The sequence below is a fragment of the Petaurus breviceps genome, unplaced genomic scaffold (genome assembly GCF_028583685.1).
Source record: "Petaurus breviceps papuanus isolate PSGF00001 unplaced genomic scaffold, PetGlider_PUasm1.0 38, whole genome shotgun sequence".
Taxonomy (NCBI): Eukaryota; Metazoa; Chordata; class Mammalia; order Diprotodontia; family Petauridae; genus Petaurus; species Petaurus breviceps.
This window is the reverse complement of record NW_027186304.1, coordinates 26,056,853-26,066,366: the sequence shown is the minus strand read 5'-3', so window position 1 is coordinate 26,066,366 and position 9,514 is coordinate 26,056,853.

The following is a 9,514-nucleotide window of genomic DNA, read 5'->3' as shown; positions in this document are numbered from 1 at the left end:
AAACTTAAAACATTATAAAAATGTCAGCCTGAATTAAGTCTTTTAGGTTCACTTTATTTTGCTCGAAAAGAATGTCCAGAAATATTTGTCTCCTCTGCATAAATGGAGATTACAAGAAGCTTTTGCTTTTCCTAGTTCACAGTTTTTACTTTTTGCCCTTCAGCTCTTCGAATTTCCCAGTATCACTCAAAGAGAAAAGTAGAATTATTGTTAGTGCAACAGTCTGTGATGAGTGGTCACCATCAATAAACAGCCCCAGGTGAATTACCTCAGATAAATATTCTATTTTTAATATCAAGAACTGATGTTATATGGGGGGTGGAGTCAAGACGGCAGAGCAGAAGAAGAACTAATGTTATAGATAATTATAGCTATCAGAAAATAGGATAGTTTGTCTATGCAAAAGTTTACAATCCTCTATTGATGTTAATACTAGTAGGGATCACCTTAAAATTCCGATCTGTTTTAAAACACCCACAAGCCAGTTGCCAGATTGTAACTATATGAGCATTCATCACTCCAAACTGGCCAATTTGGTAATCCATTGCAATTACAGAATCAATTCAATTCAATTTAATAAGCATTACATTTATTGTATATGCAGAATGGGTTAACCAGGATAATTGAAATCCACTGACAGAGCCAAAGTCTCATTTTATCTCATAGAAGAGTTATATCTTCTCACCTTATGATGATTATGGATGGCCAGAAAGAAATCATGGTTTAGGACAGACTTACAAGACTGCTTCCAGGAGCTAGTGACCTAGGAGGGGTCCAGGTCTGAGGAGAAGGTATGAAAAGCCATGTTTACATGTACCACAGATCTAGCAGTGGCCTTCAATGAACACTATTTCACCAAACCTCAACCTCAATGCCCAGGGAGCCCCTCTAGGGGAAAGAATAGCATCCAATCCCATAACCTATGGATGTGGCTTAGTTACGAGACAATAGAATAGAGGTATCCTATAATTATTTCAACTCACCAACACATAAAAGGGTTAGGGAATTCATACTGCCACCATGAAGGTTGGGGATAAAGAGTGCAGTTCATTTTGGTAATCAACCTAACAACATCATCTCTAGGCTTAGAGTCAGGGTTTAGGGTTAGGGTTAGGGTTGTGTTGACTTCGCCAGATTGGTATCTACACTCCTGATCCTGCTTCCTGCTCTGTCTTATCCTTTAAGTATTCCAGAGAAGCCCAGGTTCAGGCTTTGGTTTATACCTGCTTGGATTTGGATTTGGGCCAATCCTCTCCCCAGGTAGGGCTGCTCTTTCCCAGTCCCAGAGATTGTACTAACCACCATCATATGTTAGCTCACTGAAGATTAAGACAAGAAATACAGGTATTATTATCTTCATTGTAAAAAATGAGAAAATTGAGGCTCTGAGAAGTAATTTTTGTTCAAGTTCCCATACCTGGGAAGTAGTAGTACTAGAACTTGAACTTTTGATCTTGTCTTCTAACTCAAATTACAGTAACAATTCCACTGCAATATACTGTCTCTCGTCATAATCAATTAACAAACATTTATTAATGGTCCACTATATAGTGGATTCTGTGTTAGTCACTAGGGGCGCAAAGACAAAAATGAAGTAGTCCCTACCCTCAAGGAATTTTGTTGTTCAGTCATGCTCAACTCCTTCTCATCTCATGGACTTGTTCATGGAGGTTTGTTGGCGAAGATACTGGAGTGGTTTGTCATTTCTCTCTCCAGCTCATTTTAAAGTTGGGGGAAACTGAGACAAACAGGGTTAAGTGACTTGCCTAGGATCACACAGCTAGTAAGTGTCTGAGGCTAGATTTGCCCCAACTCCAGGCCCCAAGCTCTGCACACTGTACCACTTAGCTGCTCTTTTCACCTTTTTATCAAGGTCCGTGTTACAGTTTGCTCTGACCCTGCTGATCCTTGGTCTACCAGAAGATGCTTTACTCTCTCAAGATGGAGGTCAGCTTCCAAAGTAGAGACTGGAAGCTGGTGGAACTGTGGAGCTTCTGAGTACCAGCAAGCTCCCTGGAGTTACAGGCTCAGAGGGTCATAGATTTAGAGCCAGAAAGGACCTTAAAGGCCATCCTAACTACCTTAATTTTACTGATGAGGAAAGTAAGGAATGGAGAGGTTAGCTGGCCCAGGCTTAGAGAGGGATTTTAACTCAATTCTCGTCCAGTTTCATATAGAATGGAGTAGAGAGAAGAGCTTGGTTACTGAAGGGGAAAGAAGATTTCAAATAAATGTAGAAAGCTGCTTCCAGGCTGCAAGGCCAGGAAATCAAGTCAGAGAACAAGCTAGAACAAACCAAATGAGTGGGATAATGTAGCAAAAATAAGCAACAATGAATTCAAGAGTAGAAGGGGAGGACCCCAAGGGTTGGAAATAATTGATTGGTGGAAATAGGTTAGCAGGTTGGTGACTATGGCATCTCAGCTCAGGCTCTCTAAAAGCCAGGCTGACATACTTCTACCCTCCAGAGGAGCTAACTTGGCCTTAAAGGGCCTAATTTTGCTCCATATCTGTAGATGTCTTGGTGGGGAGGAACACAGAGTCACCTAGACCTGGATCCTTCCCTCAGGGTAACTCATAACTGGTGGGGGGTCAGTGCAGCAGGTGGGTCACCCAAAGACCCTGGGCATATCCTGGCCTCAAATACAAGGAACTCTAGAGTTCTAGTTTCTCCATTGAAGAAGAATCCAGAGAGCCAAGAGCTTGCGTATGACTCCCAGAGGTAGAGTAGGAACAACAGTGACAAAGAAGGGAGAAGGCACCCAGTGTGGATGCAGGATCCCTTAGGACATGGGTGTCATGCCTAAGAAGAGTGGAAAATCTTGGTCTTGTAAAAGATTCATTGAGATGCCTTTTCCTGTGTAGTGCTATATGTGGTTTTTTGACTGGTTACCCCAGGATGTGAGCTCTTGGGTTGCAGGGAGCCTGCAAACATAGAGGGTAATATTTATTCATGCTGGTTTGGGATCATTCAGACATGTAACAAAGGCCACTCACTGACCTGAGATCTGGCACACACTGTTCTTAATATATACATACCTATTGTACCCTGGAAACAAAAGGCAAACACAGAAAGGAGAGGCATTTTCTAAGCAGTGGAAACTCTTGAACAAGAAAAAGGGTTGAATAACTTTATTTGCTCAAAAACAAAACCAGCCCCCAAGAGCCTTATAAGCTAGTACTTAACCATGTCCTTTGGCTGGACAGCTATAAATTATCATAAAAAGGCAACCCACTGGTCCCTGTAAAATCCATGTTGACCCATTCCAGAAAAAAAAAAGGAAAAGAAAAGCCAGAGGAGAACATTTTAATAATTACAGGTTGACCTTGTAAATGTTTTTCTTTGTTCTGTCCCTTAATGGTGTTCTATCTCAGGCGCAGTATTGGCTAAATTGGATAATGTTAATGATAATCAACATGTATGTAGCACTTAAAGTTGATAAAGCACTTTACATAATAGTATTTCCTTGGGGTCTCATAACAGCCCTGGGAGGTAAGCCCTATTTTTTTTCACTTGCTTATTTTTGCATAGACCAGTGATTTCATTGGTACTGGGAAGTCCAGGTGAGGAAACTTCCCCTACCAACTTTTCTGCTATGTAGAGTCTTAGATAATTGCCTAGGATTGTGCTCTCCAAAGAGTGGGCTGGTGTCTCCATGACCCCAGTGTTGCTGCCGTATGATGCCAAACTCTTAACCTTCTACCTCTAAGCCCTGGCCTCTCAAAGGGCCAAGATAGCCTAACTCCATTACAGAATCTACACAGGTGCCTTTGAGAAAATTACTACCCTAGGGCTACTTTCCACCCCGCACCCATAAGATTGTGTTTGTTTTTGTCTTTAATTGATAGGAGTGTTCAATCAAAAGTCTGGAGACCACTGGAACAGAGAAATTAAGTGTCTTGCCCAAAATTATATGCAAAGACTTGACCCCAGAAATTCCTAACCATATGGCTTATCCTTGATCTACTAAATCATGGCTTCATTTTTTTTCTCTACAGGTTGTTTTATCCCCATTTTAGAAATGAGAAAAATGAGTCTCAGAGAAGGTGAAGTGACTGGCCAGTGGTCACATCCTTATTAAGTGTCAGGAAGAGGGTTTAATCAAGGTCTTCCTCTACCCGCTATGCTAGGCTACCTCCCTTTTTGTATTCTAATCATCTTCAAGGAGACAACATGTTCCCAGTCTGGTTGCTAATGCATTCTAGGCCATCCCAGCAGGCCATCCCAGCTGAAGGTTTATTTGCTTATTTCATGTGCATACTGAGCTGAGGTAAAATACATTTTTGATTTATGCCACACTAATTTCCTAGAGGGTTCAGAACAGGCTTAGGAGAAATGGCTTAAACAAATGTGTTTCCTAAGTAGGATTCAGTCAGGAGCGAAGAGGAGATCATTTTTGCTTCTTAGTAAGCACTAAGGATCTTTGAAACATATATTCAGAACTGGAAGACAACTTAGAAATGATCTAGTCCAAAGCGCCTCATTTTACAGATAAAGAAATTGAATTCTAGGGAGAGAAAGTAATTTGCACAAAGTCAGACAGCAAGTAGCAAAGGTCAAATTCAAACTCAGGTCTTCTCGCTTTAAATCCAATATTCTTCCTTTAGAAATGTCAGTGGAGTCTTCCTCCTTCACTTCTTCTATTTTACTTTCCAATTCCACAGCATCCATTCCAGTCTAAGCGCCCATCACCTCCTTCATGGACTAGGCCAACAACTGCTGAGTTGGCCCAACTCACTCCAGTCTCTATTATTCCCTCACACAGCTCTTAGACTACAATCATAGACTATAGTCTCTCCCATATACTTGCTAGATAATAAACTTCCTGATGCCTACCATCTGCACCTATCGCAGTCTTGTAGTTCAATAGAATCCAACTGAACAAATACTTTTAAACACTGCCTATGTATAAGACGCAAAGACAGGCACATACCAAGGGCCTCAATGTTTATCAAATAAATCTCACTTCCTTGCCATAAACTTATTAGTTTATTTTTCAAGAATTTTCTTGGGATTTGGATGTATCTGAATATGAACGAGCCAGAAACAGTTGTTAAACGGATAGAAGGTCATAGGATCATAGTTACAGAACTAGAAGATATCTCAGAGAACATCTAGTCCAACTCTCACATTTTATAGATGGGGAAACTGAGACTCAAATTAATTCAGTGGCTTCCTCAAGGTCACACAAGTAATACATATTTGATTTAGAATTTGAACTCAGATTCTCTGACTCCAGCACATTTTTTTTTCCCCTGGACTTAACTTCATCTCTGTGTCTTTCCCCCCACCCATTCATCCAGAGAGGACCTTGCTCTTTGTTCTAAAAGACATCTTGCCTGGACAAAAGAGAATCCCAGATAAACATTTTTGCTGGTCTCAGGCAAGGGTTTCAGTATTTCCTAAAACAAATGATAAAAAAGAAAACCTATAGACTTTAAGCACAAAGAAGATGACCATACTAACTTTTTCCTTATGGAAGAGATATCGAGGGATTTCAGTTGGTCCTGGATGAAGAAGTAGAAGGAGAGGAAGAAGAGGAAGAAGAAGAAGAAGAAGAAGAAGAAGAAGAAGAAGAAGAAGAAGAAGAAGAAGAAGAAGAAGAAGAAGAAGAAGAAGAAGAAGAAGAAGAAGTTGCACAGCCCACAAGCTCATCAGGGTCATATCCAGAATGAAGATGGAATGAAAAAGTAGCATGCAGTATAGACTTTAGACCACAGGGAGTAGGCACAGAAGTAGTTATGTGATGGCATCACTAGACAGCATCGGCAGCTCTGCAGCATTGCAGTGTGGGGTGACTCTCCATGTGTGTACATGTGTCTCAGTGATAGGTGTTCCTTGTGTGTGTACCCCTCTACCTTCTGTACTCTATGTGTGGACACTGATATTATGTACATGTATGGGAAAGTATACCAATAAACAAATTAATAAATATTTCTGAAGCACCTACTTTGTGCCACTGCACTAAGATCTGGGGATATGAAAAGAGGCGAAAGGCAGGGCTTGCCCTCGAGGAACTTACAATCTAATTGGAGAGACAACATAAATAAAGTAAGCTATATACAGGATAAATGGGGAATAATTACGCGAAGAAAGGTACTTGAATTAAGAGTGGATGGGGAAAACTTCCTATAAAATATGAAATTTTATTTGGGACTTAAAGGAATCCAGGAAAGTCAGGAGGTAGAATGAAGGAAGAACTTTCCAGGCATGGGGGATGGGCAGAGAAAATGCCTGGAGCTGAGAGATGGCGCGTCTTGTTCATGCAATGGCTAGGCGGACAGTATCCTCAGATTAAAGAATACATGGCCAGGAGTAACAAGCAAGAAGATTGGAAAGGTAGGTGGAGGCTATGCTAGGAAGGGCTTGGAATGACAGTACTTTGTATTTGTATTTTTATATTTGACAGAGTATTTGACAGTACTTGATGTGATCAATCGCTTTGGTGGCTGAATAGAGGGTGGATTGGAGTAGAGAGAGATTTGAAGCAGTCAGACTCACCAGCAGCTATGACAATAGTCCAGGAGTGAGGTGATGAAGGTCTGCATCAGGGTGATGACAGTGTCAGGGGAAAGAAGGGGACATATTGTAGAAGGAAAATTAATAGGCCTTGGCAATAGATTGGAAATGGGAACACAAGAGATAATGAAAATTAAGGATAACATCTAGGTTAAGTAGGTCAAGTCTGAGAGACTGGAAGAACAGTGTTTCCCTCTACAGTAAGAGAGAAGATGGGAGGGAGGGAGGCAATGGAGGAAAGATGAGCTCCATCTTGGACATGGTGAGTTTAAGATATCTACTGGAGATACAAGAATCAATTTCAGCAGAGAGGCTGGGGTAGCATAGGTAGATTTGAGAATCATCAGCATAGAATTGGTCACTAAATCCATGGGAGTTGATGAGACCCGAAGAGAAGTAATATAGAAGGAGAAGAGATGATCTCCCAGAACGGATCCCTGAAGGTCACCTATGGATTATAGGACAAGATCAGGATGAGGTTCTGGTAAAGGAGCAGTCACATGGGTAGGAAGAGAACCATGAGAAACTGGTGACCCAAAAGCCTAGAGAGATCATGGAAGGGAGAGTGTAGGTAGTAGGGAATGAGCTGGCAGTAAGGGAGAGATTAAAAATAAGTGAAAGAGTAGAGATGACATAAGGGACAATCTGTTGGAGAAGATGGGATAGAATAGGATCATTTGAACAGGTAGAGGGGTTAGCCTCGGTAAATAGTAAAGTTACTCCATCATGTAAGTCAGGTGTGAAAGAGGAGAGAGTGGCAGAAAGCATCTGAGTGATAGGAGATGAGGAAGAGGGACAATCAAGCTCCTGATGAATTGCTTCATTTTTTTCCTGTAAAATATGAGGCAAGGATCTCAGCTGAGAGAGTGCAGGGAGGGGAACCATGGGAGATTTGAGGAGAGATGAAGAGGTTTGGAAGAGTCACTGTGGAGAGCAGGATGGTGAGTTGATAAGGGAGGTATAGTAGGATTGCCTAACAGCAATGAGGTACCCATTGAGGTTATGTAACAAATGTGTAGTGGACCCATTCAGAACAATAACATGATTTTTTTCCACTTTTGTTCAGTAGTACATGTGTAGGAACAAAGGAGGTAAATGGTGGGAGTGATTCAAGGTTGAGACTTGGCAGGACCTAATTAGCAATATGGTAAGGGGGTTAGGGATTCAATAAAAGAGAACAGTGTAAATTTGAATTGGTTCACCAAGGGATCAAGATGGAGAAAAGAGAAGACAGTGACTAGTGCAGGGGCAGTAGGCCTGGGAGAAAATTGAAGGATCACTAAATTGGAGGTCACCATGGAGATGAAGGTTAGTTATATAAGGGAAGGTAGAAGGAGAGGTGAAAAGCCAATAGATTATGGTTCAAATACATGGATTTCAGGATTCTTGAACACGGAGGTGGTACATTTGTGGTAAATAGCAAGATCAAGGGTGTGACCACCTAGCGTGTGGTGAAGGTAGGGTGGAAGAATAGTTTGGGGAAGGATTGAGGAACTGAGTGGTGAAAGAGCTTGAAAAAGAATCAATGGGTGTGATAAAGTCCACTATTGGGAGGATACAAGTTGGGGAGGGAAAGAATAATTGGGACTGATATATTGAACTCATTGAGCAAAGAAGGGAAGTAACCTGATTTTGATTAGAGATGAAGAGCATGAACTTCAAAGGAAGAGAGGTTATTGGTGATGGAGGTAGGAGGAGAATCTGGAAGTAGCCAGGGGGAGTAAGGAGTATTCCAATCCACCCTCCTTGACTGAGGGGAGGTGAATGAGTGAAGATCTTAACCACAATTGCATATAATCTAACAAAATAATTACATTATTATTCCTCCATATTGGGATAGGTATCTGTTCTTAATGAACTGAATTGCAGAATCTCAGTGGTAATTACAGAATCTCAGAGAATATATAATCCAACTCACATTTGAATCACTTTTACAACACCCTTAATGGTAATTTGTCCTTAACTCAAAGGTCTCTAGTGAATTTACTGCCCCCTTACATAGCCCATTACATTTTCGGATCGCTGAAATAGAGTTTTTTCCCCTTATTTCAAACCTAAATCTACCTCTACAACTTCTCTTTAATGCTCCTAAATATACCCTCTTTGGTCAAGCAGAGCAAGACAACTTCCTCTTTGACAGGATAGCCTTAAGTACTTAAAGACAGTCAGCCTAAGTTTTCTTTTCTCCATAATAAATGTCTGCATTTCTCTTAACCAATTCTCATATAGCCTGGCCACCACATCTCTCAATAGCCTGTATCTCCATGCTCTGAACCCCTGTTAGTTATCAACGCCTTTCCTAGATTCAGGTGTTTAGAACTGACCATAATTTTCCAGATGGTCTGCTCAAGACCAAAAACGACGGGATCATCATCCCTCTAGCCCTAGTTCTAGACACTGTGCTCCTATTCAGGAAGCCTAAAACTACCACATTAACTCTTTTGGCTGCCAGATCATACCGGCATTGCTTACTCATCTTGAATTCATACTGAATGAATCAATATTGATGCATATTGAAGTCTACCCAAATGCCTGGTTTTATTTGTTTGTTTCACATAAGCTGATGTCTAACCACACCCTCTCTATTCTGTAATTGTATGAATGCTCTTCTGAACCCAAATGTAGGATTATATAACTATCCCTATTGCATTTCATCTTATTAAAATTGCTTCGTTATAGCCTATTGAGGTCTTTTAGGATATGGACTATTTTTTTGTATACTAATTATCCTTCCCAATTTTGTTTCCTGTAAGTTTTATGAACATTTATGCCTTCATCCAAGTCATTAAGCAATGTTGAACAAAACAAGATCACGGACAGATTCTTGGATGGGGGAGGTAAGAAGCTACATATAGTCCACTACTAACCTCTCTCTAATCATTATTTTTTAGGTCTGGTCCCTTAACCAATTCTGAATCCATTTAACTAGCTAACCCTTATTTCATCTCCTCCCCATGGTTTTCTTAACAGATTTTGCCAATTGTCTTCTTGATT